Raw genomic sequence first — 16,803 nt, 5'->3', positions numbered from 1 at the left:
TCGCGCCACCTTCCTCAAGTAACCACTACGACTTGCTCTTTACGATGCCCGAATTAGAGGCTGCTCTTGCGTCGTGTCGGCATTCATCTGCTCCTGGCCCTGACGGGATCTCGTACTCGTCTCTGTCTCACCTTGGCAGGGCTGGTCGCACTGCACTGCTCAATTATTACAACGACACATGGGTATCCGGTATTGTTCCGCAGCAGTGGAAGATCAGCCGCCTGGTTGCTCTCTTGAAGCCTGGAAAGACTCCTTATGACCTTACCTCATACCGCCCAGTTGCATTAGCCAGCTGTGTTGGCAAAGTTATGGAACGAATGGTCGTGGCGAGGCTCGAATGGTTTCTGGAAAGAAATGATCTTTATCCGAACATGATGACCGGTTTTCGGCGGGGTCGTTCTTCAATTGACAGCGTCATTGACCTCGTTACGACAGTGGAACATGAAAAACGTCAACGCCGACTCGTCGCCGCTGTTTTCTTAGATATCAAAGGGGCCTACGACAACATCCTTCATGAAGCCATTCTCGATGCCCTAGATGACTTGGGTATTGGCGGCCGGCTCTACCTGTGGATTGTGAGCTACCTCAGCGGCCGTTTTGTTTACATGTCCACGCCTGACGGAGACACTAACCGTCATCAGGTATGCCGCGGAGTTCCTTAGGGAGGAGTTCTCAGCCCAACATTATTTAATGTGGCACTGATTGGCCTGGTGGGTGAGCTTCCACCTCACATCCACATCAGTGCATATGCAGATGACATCTGCATCTGGGCTTCTGGTGCAACACGCCCACAACTACGTGCGAAATTACAACGGGCTGTGTCATCTACTTCGCGATACCTACGGCGTCAGGGTTTGCGCTTAGCTGCCGAAAAATGTGCTGTGGTTGCATTCACGAGCAAATCCGTCTGGCGCTACCCGATCTCCATTAACGGTGTCATATTGCCGTATGTCTCCCACCACAGATTCTTGGGCATTATCATTGACCGCGATTTGTCATGGACGAGGCATGTTAACATGTTGAAGCAAAAACTTAATCTGTTTTGCCATGTTCTTCGCTTCGCAACAGGCATGAAATGGGGCCCCACGGAAGGCTCATTACTAAGACTTTATCAGTCTCTTTTCGTGGGCTACATTCGATACAGCCTTCCGATACTCTCAAACTTGAGCATTTCCTGCTTACGGACATTAGAGAGCGTCCAAGCGCAGGCACTCAAAATATGCCTCGGGTTGCCACGGCGTGCCTCCAACAAAGGCACAATTGAGGAAGCCCACGTATGCCCATTACCGATATACCTGTCCCACGAACCACTTCGTGTGTATTTACGCTTACTGACACGACACCATTGCCATCCATTGACGTCGGTTCTACATGAGCGTCCGGAAAGCAGTTTCACAAGTGCACTCCACTGCCATCTACCCCACATAACAACAGGCTATGCCCTTCCATATCACCCCGTCAAACCACCATGGGTGATGGTTCAACCTTCCGTGTGCGTACATGTCCCCGGCATACTAAAGAAATCATTGGTTCCCGTCAGTGGACTACAACAACTTGCTCTCGCGTACATCTGGTCAGAATACCAGACATATGTTCATGTGTACACAGACGGCTCCGTGTCACCTAGGGCATCGACAGCAGCTGTGGTGATACCAGCCCAACAGATGACTCGAGGTTTCATACTAGACCATAATTCAACATCAACCGCTGCAGAGCTTGTGGCTATTCGGGAAGCGATTCGCCACATCTGCGGGGAAAGACCTCAAGAGTGGTGCATTTTCACGGACTCAAAACCCGCGCTGCAAATTTTGGGATGCTTCCTGCGCCACACCGCATATCAGGTTCTGGCCCTGCAGATCACCGAGCTGCTTTCATACGCTCAAGAAAAACACCACCGCATAGTGTTCCAATGGATCCCGGGACACTGTGGGCTCAACGGTAATGAGATGGCCGATGCTGCAGCAAGGCGCGCCCTCAGCAATGGCCTGCGAACTGTAGTGCCATTCTCCAGACCGGACATCACATGCCTCCTGTCGGAATTAATGAGGAGTGCGACGAGGAGATGCTGGGCCCAGCCAGACGCTCGTCACGTCCGCCTTAAAAGCCTGGATCCCGATATGAAATTTCCAATTCTGAGTGGAATTCCACGCCCTCACACATGCCTGATACACAGACTGCGATTAGGCGTCGCCTTCACGCGCAAATATTTGCACATTATTGGACGGACAGACTCCCCGGACTGTTCAGTGTGTGGCGCGGTAGAGACTATAGAACATGTGCTCGTGGTGTGCCCTGAGTATGCGCGAGAAAGACTGACATTGGCAGGTACATTGAGACAATTACACAATGGACCACTGTCAGAGGACCTCTTGCTAGGCGCGTGGCCACAGAGTTGGCAGACGACAGAGACATTGCGTGCACTTTCAGGTTTCCTAGGTGACAGGGGCCTGGACTCACGCCTGTGATATCAGTTGTGTAATGTGTCATTCACCTCATTCCTCCCATTATCATCCCCCATTGTGACCCTTTTTCTTCCCCTCTTCCCCTTCCCTTACGTAGAGTAGCAGGCCAGATGCTCCAATATCCGGCCGACCTCTCTACATTTTCCATTCATTAAACTACCTCTCTCTCCAGGAGGGTAACAGAGAAAGCGCACGCACAGTTCTACACCGTAAAAAAATTCCGAACTTTTATGTGCGCACTCTACCTAAAAAAATGGACGCAGTTAATGTTTTCTGGGAAACTGATGAAACGTCTGTATTTTATAGCGAAAACCGAGAAATTGACGAGTGTGGCGCTGTCAACGACACTTTATCACACGTCGCACTCCACAGTATTGATAACCATTACATCAAAGCCCTCCACGTCTCAGTAAGGTGACTGGTGGTGGTCTCGTGCGGACGCTGCCCTCTCACTGAGCGCATATTCCCCCTCATCTTTTAAAAGTTTCAATACTTACAAGCACTTGTCTCGCAAACCATACTTATTTCAAGGGAATTTTCCACGTCTAATTTCTCGTCGTATTCGAGTGCTGATTGCCGTGTTATCGTTTGTTAACGAAGCTCTCCCTCAAGTCTAAATATTCTAAGGCAGTTTGTCGTGTGCGTATCATGGCCACGCACGCTTATATTGCCTTCCGTTTCTCTACCACAGGTGCGCTTTAAAAACCACGGCGCTGCAATTTTGCTTCAGAGACTTTCCTTTCCTTTCTTCTTCTCCTCCCTTAAACTGGCTCTCTTAACTACTACACGCAGAGACAAAGCAACACCGCGCGCATTCGATCACGCGCTCGTTGAGCACGTGATGAAGCTTTTCCTAGTCTCTAAAGCCGTTCGAGTTCGCTCTTCTCCGCGGGCGGCCATTTTTCCACGAAAGTATGCCTTCCAACCACTCCCAAAAATCGGCCGTCGCGGACATCATCAGTCCCTTTCCACGTAAGTGTGAGGCTCGGAGCAGGAGCTATTGCGCTTCAAAGTAACCTGGGGCCTGACGATCCAACCGACTGAGCAATCTTTCCGGGCAACATCCAAGGGTCAAGAGTTCAAATCACTTGTTGGCTTCCTTTTAGAGCGCAGCTCTTTGGCGTCCGTTCCTGGGTTTCACGTCGTCGTCGTCGTCGGCGTTGTCGTCGGCGTTGTCGTCGGCCTCGTAACCAGCTCGCCGACGAATCTGCTGCTCCGCCGCCGCGCATGCGCGCTGTCGGCTCTCCGGGCGAGGGAGGATGATGGAAGGGAGGAGGAGAGACTGTGGAGGAGGGCTGGCTACACAAATGGCTCTTTGGCGTCCGTTCCTGGGTTTCGCGTCGTCGTCGGCGTTGTCGTCGGCCTCGTAACCAGCTCGCCGACGAATCTGCTCCGCCGCCGCGCATGCGCGCTGTCGGCTCTCCGGGCGAGGGAGGATGATGGAAGGGAGGAGGAGAGACTGTGGAGGAGGGCTGGCTACACAAATGGCTCTTTGGCGTCCGTTCCTGGGTTTCGCGTCGTCGTCGGCGTTATCGTCGGCCTCGTAACCAGCTCCGCCCCCGTTTCATCCCCCCAGCGCTAGCAGCGACCGACTGATACCGCTTTCGTGAGTCCGCTACCGCACTCACGAAAGACGTCGTGCACTTCCTGCAACTCGCATTAACCGTCCATCGATCCACACCGATGTTAGTAGTGGGGGACTTTAATGTTGACATAAAGACAAACAGCAATTTCCTAACACTTATGCGGGAGAACATCCCGTTCCTCTCGCTCGTAACGCGTCCCACGGCTGTGACAACCTCGCGAGGCACTTGTATAGATCTCGTCTTTGAGAATCAAGCATTGGTGTACCAAGTCGAACATATATCAGTCTGTTTCTCCGACCACAAAGCTTCCTTCATGACTGTCAAGAACTGTTAGTGGAGTCTTTGTTAAAGGAATACGTGTGAAAAATAAAAAAAAAATTCTGTGATAGCGCATACATGTGTTGCTCGATTTCTTTGCCTCAATCTATCGAAAAGGTGAAACAGCTTATTTGCTGCGCTCAAATTTCGCATTAGCAAGTAACGTAATCGTCGGTAATTTTTTACCCTTTTTAAATGTTTTTTTTTATTTTCGTTTATCACTGTACGGGAACACTCCTAAAAAAATTATATATATCCTCAACTATGTGTGGCCGCACATGTGCAGGTCATAAATACCAGGTTCTCTAGCGAGTGCCATCCGTGCGGTATAACCGAGATTGGTCCACGTCGACTGATCAAAAAAATTACCGACGATTACGTTACTTCCTAATGCGAAATTTGAGCGCAGCAAATAAGCTGTTTCACCTTTTCGATAGATTGAGGCAAAGAAATCGAGCAACACATGTATGCGCTATCACAGAATTTTTTTTTATTTTTCACACGTATTCCTTTAACAAAGACTCCACTAACAGTTCTTGACAGTCATGAAGGAAGCTTTGTGGTCGGAGAAATACACTGATATATGTTTGACTTGGTACACCAATGCTTGATTCTCAAAGACGAGATCTATACAAGTGCCTCGCGAGGTTGTCACAGCCGTGGGACGCGTTACGAGCGAGAGGAACGGGATGTTCTCCGGCATAAGTGTTAGGAAATTGCTGTTTGTCTTTATGTCAACATTAAAGTCCCCCACTACTAACATCGGTGTGGATCGATGGACGGTTAATGCGAGTTGCAGGAAGTGCACGACGTCTTTCGTGAGTGCGGTAGCGGACTCACGAAAGCGGTATCAGTCAGTCGCTGCTAGCGCTGGGGGGATGAAAGGGTGGCGGAGCTGGTTATGAGGCCGACGATAACGCCGACGACGACCCGAAACCCAGGAACGGACGCCAAAGAGCCATTTGTGTACCCAGCCCTCCTCCACAGTCTCTCCTCCTCCCTTCCATCATCCTCCCTCGCCCGGAGAGCCGACAGCGCGCATGCGCGACGGCGGAGCAGATTCGTCGGCGAGCTACGACGCGAAACCCAGGAACGGACGCCAAAGAGCCATTTGTGTAGCCAGCCCTCCTCCACAGTCTCTCCTCCTCCCTTCCATCATCCTCCCTCGCCCGGAGAGCCGACAGCGCGCATGCGCGGCGGCGGAGCAGCAGATTCGTCGGCGAGCTGGTTACGAGGCCGACGACAACGCCGACAACGCCGACGACGACGACGACGACGACGCGAAACCCAGGAACGGACGCCAAAGAGCTGCGCTCTAAAAGGCACCACTGTAGGTTAAATGAGGCGTACAACTCCTGTGGCACCCGCCGTGGTTGCTCAGTGGCTATGGTGTTAGACTGCTGAGCACGAGGTCGCGGGATCAAATCCCGGCCACGGTGGCTGCATTTCGATGGCGGCGAAATGCAAAAACACCCGTGTACTTAGATTTAGGTGCATGGTAAAGAACCCCAGGTGGTCAAAATTTTCGGAGTCCTCGACTATGGCGTGCCTCATAATCAGAAAGTGATTTTGTCACGTAAAGCCCCATAATTTATTCTTTAATTTAACTCCTGCGAGGACGGTAGAGTATCCGCCTCCCGTGCAAGAGGACCGTGGTTCAAATCCCGGTGCCGCGCAATTCTCCACCGGAAAATAAAAAAAAACATGTATTAAGAAAATTGCACAATTAGGCCTGAAGTGCGGCCTGATACCGGGGACCGGAACCGGTTACGCACTCTCTCACCAGAGCAGCATTGGCCACCCTGGTGGTCACCCTGGTCAACGGATCCGTTGAAAAAGTGGGAGCGGCTATACCTTTTTCAGACGTACCCAGTAAGCGTCCCATGGTTTCCTTGTTGCCAAATTTCGATTAAGTTATGTCATATGCAATAGTCGTGTACGTCGTGTTGATGACAGGTTTAGTCGGCCTTCGTATAAAGCGTGTGTACTAGTGTACCTGGCCGTCTAGTGTAGTTAGCCGATTTTACGGTCGCCTTCTTATGTGCGGTTAAGAACCACGATGTTAGAACAATTTGTAAACCTTTTCTTTCTCTTTCTTTTCACCTTTCATTTATTTTTATTCTCTCGCGGCTCCCGACGCAACCAGAGAAATGGAACTGCTCTCGCTTCCTTGCCGAATTAGTAATGTCGTCTTACCTATCGCGTTATGCCCCGCTCCGCTAGCTTTGCATTGATTTATAACATAAATTTGTTACAGCTTAGTGCCTTTAGTTTACCTATGCTCGATGTCCTACGCTCGATGGTCCTCAATGTGGCGCCTAAATTTTCTGATAATAATTTCCCGCACGGTTGTCTTCCAGCGCGAAGTGTACAAACCAAGTCTCAACATTATAATGGCACCACCTCGGGTGGACAGGCGCGTTTGCTGCAGTTACCACATGACACAACATTTCTGATTTGTTAATAATTGGGATTGAAAAAACGCACTGTTCGGGGTCTCTAACGACTAGCTGCGCCAGTAAACAGCAGGAGGCGGCCCCGTGCGGGCGTGGTTCGTGACCTTGGTGGCCGCGGTGACTTTTTGAGGATAAGTTACAGTTGTAGTCCTAATATCTAGTGAACCACGATGGTCGAACCATTTGTAAATCTTTTCTTACCTTTTTCTCTCACTTTTTAGTTGTTTTCTTCTCTCGCGCCTCTTGACGCGGCCAGAGACAGTGGAATGGGGCCGCATGAACAACCTAGTGCTACCTAACCTATATATCACGGATAACGCGAGTAAGTTTTTAGTCATGTAGGTTCTTCCGGGCTGGACGTTTACGCCTGAAAGGGCCCTCGCTGCCTAGAGGGTTATCGGACAGAGCTATATCGGATGCTCGGCTGTGATAGCGAGAAGTTCAAATCCGGTTTCTTTAGGGAAGTCAGCCGTCGCTGGAAATTAGTCTTTTAACTTCTTTCGGTGCACTGCACGGTCCACTATTGCCCATATCAATCAGTACCCACATGCCCGAATTGAGTTTCATTCACGCGTCTCGTTGGATCACAGGTTGGTGAGGTTGGAACGTGATTATGGCCTGCAGCATGGTTTAATAATCCATTGGAACTGTTCCATTTGTCGCTACGTGACAGGCTGGGGCGTCGAGAATAGGTAGAACACCGGGATTATAATCTGAAGGTCGTAAGGCCGAATCCTCCTGCAGTACACTGTATTTTCAGGCCTGGAGTGGTGCCTGACGCCGGCAAAACAATGCCGAGAGCCAGTAAGGCTACAGTAAATAAACCAAGTTAGAAAGCTCCACTGAGCTTCAAGAAAAACAGACCCTCACCAGAAGAGGAATGGGCCTCCCTGATGTAGTATCCGGCAACTACCTCCCTCATGGCACAACTAACCCATGGCCCTCAGTCGTCAGCAGCTGTGGAACATCTGATCAAGGTGGTAGTCAGTCCTGCAACGCGGCAGAGGGTGCTAGAATATCTGGATCCGGGCAGGTCACTACTGGAAACTCAATCTGGATACGTTCTGCGCACAAACATTCTCGAGTGAAGCCAGCTTAGCAACACTCTTTGAAGAATTACCAAACATTGCATGGGATATCATTCGCCTTAGCTAGGTTAGAACAACAGGTGAGGCTTATACAGTGCAGACTAACGGCCACATCCTCTACTACAGAGGACTTCCGGATAACAGACAATACGGAGGAGGATTTCTAATCTATAAGGACAGAGCGGGATACAATGATCAATACTAGAAGATTATTGTAAAGGTAGGAGTAATAATAGAGCGTAATAGGAGGTATAGAATAAGGGCAGTACAGGCCTACGCTCCCTCCTCCAGTCGCGATGATGATGAAATAGAACACTTTTATGAATATGTTAAATTACCGATTAGAAAATTGCAAACTCAATATGGCATAGTTACGGGTGACTTCATTGAAAAAGTGCGGGAAAAGCAGGCTGGTAAACAAGCAATTTCCAAATACGGCATTGATTCTAGGAACACTAGAGGAAAGATCCTGGGACAATATACGGAAAGGAACGAGCTCCGAATAATGAGTACCTTTTCCAGGAAGCGCAGCAACAGAAAGTAGACCGAGAAAAGCCTTAATGGAGAAACAAGAAATGAAATAGATTTCGTACTCTCGTACTATCCCAGAATAGTGCAGGAAGTAGAAGTGTTAATTAGGGTAAAGTGCAGTGAACATAGGTTTGTGAGTTTTATTATTATCATCAATATGGATAGAGAAAGAACAAAATTGGTTAAGAAGAATTGGGCCAACCTGGACGGAGTAATGGCAAAACCAGACCAATTCAGGCTAGTGCTTGCAAACACACACGCAGCTTTAGAACAGCGAGATGAAGTTGACGTAGAGATAATGAATGAAAATGCAGGTAAGCTGGTTTCGGAAGCATAAATTGAAGCGGGAGCCAAGGCGACCAGCAGGTAAGCTCGCCCAAATAACAAAGGACCTAAGAAAGACATAAGGCATGAATGTGTCCAACTCAAGAGATCAGATATAATTCGTGGAACTGTCAAACTGATCAATAAGGAGAAAGCAAGGAATATTCGAAATGATGACGAAGATTGAGGGAGCAGGAAAACATGGACGCTGCCTAAAATTGTGATTCCACGTGCTGTCAAAGTTATATGCCTTGAAAAAAAAAAACAACAGCATTATGTAGGTTGTCGCGATCTTTGGTTTCAGGAAAAACTAAAAAAAGCGGGTGATACGCCCGTCCAGTCCTTAAGGTTCACGCTGCTTTTTGCGGTATCCATCGCAATGGATGCCATAGTTTGAAAATATGCGTTTTGATTTGTTTGGCGTTTATACCGAGTACATAAACGGTGGTCAGGCATATTTGGAGGGGCCGATTACTTGGTTTTTCTATATATTTTCAACATCTATATAGCGTTATGCATTCTAGTCAGTTGGGGAAGAATTCGAGTAATCCAATTTGTACGACGTGTTTCATACTATAGAGTGTTTTTGGCACTCCGCCCAGTTACGTAATTAGTCATAATTATTTGATCAACTTGAGAAATGAAATATTTGGATGTAAACTATCAATGGCAACATGAAAAACTCCCTATACAGGTTTCTGCTACGATCTCCCGAGTAGCCGGGCAGTCGCACCACATTTCGCGCAGTTTGCAACACGCTGCACGAGACAGATTGTCCGCTTCATCCAATACATCGCGAAATTAAAACGGCAACTGCGCACCGATTTTGCTTTAGAGAGTATCATATTTGGCGGCGAGATTTATGGCCACTTCTTTTCCTTTATTTTGTAATTTCGAAACTTTTCATTAAAAAAGAAAAAAAAACGCCCCTGTGCTTTCCTTTGCTTCATTAACATTTGGTTACATGTGGGTGTGGCTAACAGAATTTGGATCCCTCACTTCAGGTTTTTGTCGATGACATGGCAACAAAAGGAAATCGATAGTATTGTTTTCAGGTCATTAGTGGATAATAAACACTTCAAACATTCTTTATTTCTTATTGTAATACGTGCGGTTACTTCTAGTTTCTAAATGGTATTATAGATAGTCAAGTTTTCTAGATGTGCTCGTGTTTGAATATGCATGCCACACTTTTTGTTTACTTAATAATCAGGGCCGAAACAACGCAACAAAAAGAGAGGAATTTGAAATATGCAAGTGCCGCGTAACTGGGCAAATCAATGTAATATTGTTTGTGGTCGCTTGGAGATACTCAGATTGTTTTTGGCACTCCACCTAGTTACATAATTAGCCTTAATTATTTGATCAACTTGAGAAATATTATATTTCTATGTAAACTATCAATGGAAACAAAAAACTCCCTATACAGGTTTCTGCTGCTCAAACCCTTCTACAGAAAAGTATACTTCAGAGCTTGAAGGAAGCCCTCGAATACGCGAAAAAGGTTACTCGAGGCTCTTTACGAGGGACCTATATAGAATTTTTAAATGCTGCTTGTCAATAGAAATATCTTGGTCTAACGCTAATGAGATCAGTTATTTACGCTTTACTGTAATTTAAGTGTCAGTGTGGGATGCACGATAAATTTATTAATTTTTTAATGTATTTCCATTATGGACCTGTAATAGCGTTGTTAAGCAGCGCTGGTCGAACTCGGGATGGAAGTTTCCTTCATTTTACAGAGATACCTTTCTGTATTATGGGCGACTGGTAAGGAGAGGACGTAACGAAAAGCCAATGAATGCTCTGGAAGTTTATAAACCACCAGGTACGCTGATCAAATTATACTGCCAACATAAAAAAGGCCACTTAACTATCCCTATGCGGATGAAAGAGAAAGCATTGTGGCCCCAGCGCGATGCTTAGATATTATGCACAATGCAACATTGTGGATTCTACTTCCACCAAACATCAATGATTCGACTCCCAACAAAGGTCGTCAGTTCGAGTGCCTTACCTGAGCGTGCCCTAAGTACCTTAGCATTTAATAAAGCGTCAGGTCATCTGCTTGAATGCTGTAAATAACTCTATCTTAACTTTGCCTTCATCAACTGCGCTTTAATTAACACTGCAGGGTGTGGGTTCAACTGCCGTCAATGGTCGTGAGGTTGAGTACGTTAACTAAGTGTGCCTTCGTGAACTTCGCCTTAACTTACACCAGTGGTTGTGAGTTCCACTCTCACTATATAAACTTGGAAAGTTCATAGCCGTTTCGCATCATCGTGTGGTCACTCCGCCAAAGCGGGTTTTCCCTCCTCATGAGCCATTTAATGCTTTTGCACTAAAATAATGTATTTCAAGTGAACCAGAAAAGCACATTCAGCTGGCCTAGGCAAAGTTTTTGTAGGATATAATTTTTTTACTTGCATGCATGCTGTATCACAGAGTATGCATGCAATGCGCTTCTCAAATAAAGACAATGTTGCATTGTGTATTGTATGTAATAGGAACTGGCAGCCCGGCTTCGCTTACATATGCGATATTCTGAATTACCTCTAAGCGAAGAAGTTCGCGGAGTATAGGTCGCTGATTTACCTGTCATGATCAAATATTAGATATCACTTGTATACTGCATACTGCGTTAGCCACGAGGGAGATAAGTGTCCATCTTGGCTGCCTTTTCTTTGAATTGGCTTTTCGCAAATGACTCGCAGTACTGCGAAACTTTGACCAAACGTTCGTGAGTGCTATCGCCATCTTTTTCAGTAATTTTTCGGTAACTCCGACGAGGCTACTGAGTAATACTGCCCTACTTCGGGCTCCCCCTCAGCTCCCTCTACGCTAAGCTTAGCTGCCTGGCATGAACGGAGGAGTGGAGAAGGTACAACTGGCGCGAGCTGCACACCAGTCTCGCCCGACGCAATGAACAGCGCTTGCCGCCTGACATACTCATGGAATCGCCGCCCAAGTCATTCAAGAAAGCACAGAACATTTCACTGTTCCCTTCGAACAACTAGAAAATTGCAATGAAGATCCTGGGCGGCTTCGACTGCCCCAAAACGTACTGCTGCGTCCTACGCCTGATCATCCTCAAGGCGGCTGGCCAAGCCATAAGTCACCCCCCGCTCAAGGTTAACTTCGCGTCACCAACATCAATGATGCCATTCTGGTTAGATCTCCAGATATAGACCGTGGTGACGTCTACCACCCCCATCCACACCTTCGATTTCAACGGCACTCCCGACGAGGTGGCCACCCACGTTCGGACATCTATCGCGGCGTAATCCTTTTACCTGTCGACACACACGAGCAAGGCACCCTCCCCGCCTTCGTCAGCTACAATCCAAATTTACCAAATGGCTCCGCCAGGCGACTGGGCAGCACTGAATCCATTCTCATCACCTTCCATGGCAAACGTGTCCCCTACTACATCAACTATGCGGATTCTGCCCTCTGCTCTATCCCCTTCCGGCAGAAGATCAAGACTTGCACTCACTGCCGTAAAGTGCGCCGTCACCAGCGCGTGTGCCCATTAACCGCGGACGCACACTGCCCGACTTGCAGAACCCTCGACCTCTCCATGGACCACGACTTCAACCCGGTGTGCATAGTCTGTAATGGTGCGCACTCTAAGGGGATCGCAGCTGTGCAAGCAGTGGTAAAAGCCCCAAGCGACCACCTCCAACGCCAGGAGCGCATGAACACCCGCACCAGAAGCTCCAGGAAGACCTGAGTGCCCCACTCCACCTTAAGGGCGAAACCTGCCGGCCCTATCACCACACCGCCACATCCCTCAAAGCCCATGACAGACCCAGCCCAGGTAAGCAGGGCTAGACTATCCTCGACCTGCTCCTTGCCATCTGAGCCTTCCAACTCCTAAACATCTCTAATTCAAGTGAAAGCTACTCTCAGAGAGGTTATCCGCAAGCAAAAACTTGACAGCTTTTTTTGATTCTGTCACGGTACAAGTAGCCATTCTCACCCAAGCCATCAGCCCCGCCCCCCACGCAGTCCCTCTCAAGCGATGCGCATTAGTTTATTGCCCTCTGAAGTTGTAGTCTGGCAATTGATTTAAGGGGCTTTGGCTTTAATAAAATCAGTCTTCAGCAGTGTATTGCCAGCTGTCTCTACCTGACTTCCATCATAGCCTTACAGGAAACCCACGGAATCTCTCCCTTCCCTTGTCACAATAACATGCAATCCAAACCTAACACGAAACTTAATACCACCGTTCTCATACTTAACACGAAACTTAATACCACCGTTCTCATACTTAAACACCTAACCACTACCCACTCTCGATTCGAGTACATCGAGGCAGAGCCCGACGTTACTAAATTTTTCCCCGCCAAATTGGCACTCCGGCGTTATACACTGTAAATATTTACTGTACTCTCTAAAAACAGTTTCGCTCGTTGGCATGTATATTGTCCACGCAACAATAATCGTCATCTGTCTTATTTGTGCTTCCTTTCTTGAATACGCTGGCAGTACCGTCTATGAAGACCAAATCCAGGCCGTCCAGCACGCCCCCGATCGGGCTGGCAGCCTAGACCTGTCAGTCCCAACGTGGGATTAGCCGGGTGCGTGTCTTGTCGCGTTTTGCTGGACCCAATCAGGTTTTATTGACTCACCCACTCTAGTTGCAGCCCGCTGCTGCGCTTCACCGCTGCGCCGCTTGTGTGGCTGCTCGGCAGGTGTATCGAGCATCTAGTTTGGCGCAGACTTCAGAGGTATGGTTTCCGTTTCCAGGGAAGTAATGTTTCCAGGTGTCGAGGCCGAGAACCAAAGACATCAAATGCAGTCAGCATAAAGTGAAAGGGACGGGATGGATAAAGAGGCGGCGACTAGACGGTAGCCAGCGGCAATCAAAACCACCACGAACTAAGCCTATTGGTGTATGCAAGGTTTAACGCGCAATGTGCACATTTCCCATAATTTCCCGAGTGAAAGCTGAGAGAGTAGTGCGTCAGAAATGTTGCCTCGTTAAAGCTAGACTCAGTGACTCCATTCTCCCTCCTAGTGCTCTCTTTCTGCTTCCATCGTGCTTACTACTGAATGCGATAGTGCGGGTTGCCTTAATTAGGAGAGGGATAAAGAGAAATGAATTATAAGTGTTAAAATACTTGATAAGCAATATAGTGATTGCTATCTTCCTTTTATCGTACGTTGTAAGAAAAGGAAATAAACATTGGCCAAACACCGTTGCAGCTTTATTTTACCTATCAGATCAGCATTCATTTAACAGAAATTGTTTTCTCTAAATTATTTATAACCATTGTATTCCTTCTCTCCTGGATTGTAACCTCTTTTTAAATGAACCTTTGAGTTAGTCTATCTGTTCACAGGCATACTAGTCTAGCCTATCTCCAAGGGATTGGACTGCGCTTTTCGCCAGCTAAATCGGAGCTTCTGCTCTACAAGCCAATTCAGCGGGGTCGCCCTCCCAAACACCAATGTGATCACCGACCATGTGACGCTATCACCCTACGCCTTCAATATGGCAGTCCTATCTCACATGTCCCTAGTATCCGCGTCCTCGGCTTCACCATCTCTACCAATGGCTCCAACGCCTTGGCTCTCAACAAGACCAGTGTCCAATCTCAAAACACCCTACCACTTCTTAAACGTATCTCTAACCGACGAGGGGGACTCAAGGATGAAAGCCTTCTCCGCCTCGTCCAATCCTTTGCCTTATGTCATATTACCTACGTTGCTGCGTACCTCAACTGGTACCGGGCTGAGCAAAACAAGCTCGACGCCCTCATACGAGGGGTCTACAAGCAAGCAGTTGGCTTCGCGCATTGCGCCAGCACTCAACTCTTCAACCAACTGGGAGTTCACAACAACTTTTCCGAACTCATTGAAGCCCAACAACGCTCTCAGGTTGAACGGCTCACCCTTACTGAAACGGGACGCTTTATTCTGTCTACGCTTGGCTTCACCTACAATTAGTAACAGGGCCCCAATCAACCAATCCCGACCGACATCTGTAGCTGGATCTACATAGACCCTATCCCTAGAAACATGCACCCTGAATATAACAGGGCCCAGCGCCAAGCTCGGGTTGAAGCTATCATAAAAGCCCTTGCTCACGTACCTGGCGTCACATTTGTTGATGCAGCCCAATATTCCCATGGCAAACGATTTGTGGCCGTCACCACTGTTACGTTTCGCCTATGACGCGCGGTGTAGCCGGCGCGAATTCAACGGACGCCGCGGCTTCGTTCAAAGCGGCGGACATTTTGGCCCGTTCGGAGCGGCCGCGACGCATCCCCGCCGAGCGCGTCCCGGCATGTTTCAGTGCCACGTGTCTTCGTGTGTGCGTGTGTGTGTGTGTGCCCACGCTTGTCAAAGCGCGGCAGCTGGGGAGAGGAGCTCTGACCGGCGCCGGCCCGGCTGATGCGTCACCTCCTTGTCTCTACATGTCTCTCATTCCGTCCGTGCCTCGCTGTCACGTGGTGTCATCTCGTGACCTTCCTTCTTGCCCGCGACGCCAAGAGTATAAAAGCAGCTGCTCCCGGACGTCAAGAGAGAGGCTCCGATTTCTTCTGTTGAGTAACGTGCTCTCCCGTCTCTCTACTTCGGTCGACCTGACCGCCCGCTCTTTGCGATGCTAGAATAAACAAGTTGTTCTGTTAGCAGTCGAATCATGCTTTGCTGGGACCTTCGGATGCTTCCAGTGTGCCCCAGGCCGCCAGGCCAACGCTACCCTTGGGGCTTGCGACCCATTTGCAACAACGGGCGCCAACGGTCCGGTTGCAACAACGGGTGTCAGCACTGAGGTTCCAACAGCTGGTGGCAGCGCTGAGATTCCAACAGCCGGTGCCATCGGTGGGGATCAAACACCACACGCGATGGAGTCCTACACCACGCCTCCAGCGTCACTACCCCCACTGCCGAGACGGCTGAAGAAGTGGCCATCACCCTGGCCACTTTAGGTCCAACCTTTCACACCATCGTATGTGACTCTCGCTCAGCTGTCACTAACTTCAGTAAATGCCGTATTTCTCCCCAAGCTCTTCGCATCATCTGCCAGACACCACACTCTAAAGACAGCATAGTCTCCCTAACATGGATGCCGGCCCATGCGGGCCCTGCCCACACACCTCCCCAGTCTCAACGTGGTCACCCACTCCATTGCTCGAGGCCTAGTCAACCATGCCGGAGTCACTGGAGATGAGCTGGACACCAGGGAATATATGACAACTTATACCGATGTCGTTAAGGCCATTTACCTCAGTCGTCAAACCTTTCCCCCGCCTCACCCCAAGTTCAGCCGGGCGCAGGCTACCACCCTGCGTCTACCAGAAGCCAACACGTACCCTTCACCCACCTGCCTCCACCTTATACTTCCAGACGTCTACACTAAACCCAACTGCCGGTGCTGTGGCATTCACCCCGCTACGCTACCGCATATGCTGTGCGAGTGCCCAGCACAGTACACACAGACTAACACCACGACTCTCTCGTCGAGGTTGCATTAGGCTCTGGGGAGCTCCGCCCTCGACGACCAAACCTGGGCAACCCAGCACGCCCGCGAGGCGGCGGCGAGGCAAGCCCTCGACGTTCCTTCATGGTAGGCTTAGGCTCGGCCATCATAAAGTGCTGGTTGTAGAATAAACATTTATTCCTCCTCCTCCTTTACTCTGCGTTTCTCATATTGAAATAAGAATTTTCTTTACCTCTCTACTGTGGCGCGATTGATGGCGTATCCCTCTTAGTGGGTACGAGCCCTGATAGGAGTTCATCGTCATCATCGTCATCTTCATTACCAAAATGTCGTAGTCTGCTTTCCACATGACCCCACTGACAAGTTCCACTTTATGATGGGGCTGCTTCTAACCTGACGCCATTGATCTTGTTTTAATAGTCAGTCGGACAGTGCCTAACTAAAGACGATGAATTTTAGAAATTTCGCAGTCAGTGTACCAGTTGCATGAACGCAGCTTTCCGTCTTCAATATATTATCTCGGGCAAATCAACCGACAGTAGCAATGAAGTTGGGTAGTTTCACTTCTCTTTCATTTAAATACGC

General features: G+C 48.7%; 1 protein-coding gene across 6 annotated transcripts in view; it reads right to left on the bottom strand.

The window, feature by feature from the left end:
- The window catches only part of LOC139050390 (uncharacterized), a 527,729-nt gene that overhangs the window by 301,247 nt on the left and 209,679 nt on the right, over positions 1-16,803 (bottom strand). The window lies entirely within an intron of this gene.

Source organism: Dermacentor albipictus, chromosome 10 (genome assembly GCF_038994185.2).
Source record: "Dermacentor albipictus isolate Rhodes 1998 colony chromosome 10, USDA_Dalb.pri_finalv2, whole genome shotgun sequence".
In the NCBI taxonomy this organism is placed as follows: Eukaryota; Metazoa; Arthropoda; class Arachnida; order Ixodida; family Ixodidae; genus Dermacentor; species Dermacentor albipictus.
Note: the sequence above shows the minus strand (reverse complement) of the source record. Positions and strands in the feature narration are given on the sequence as shown.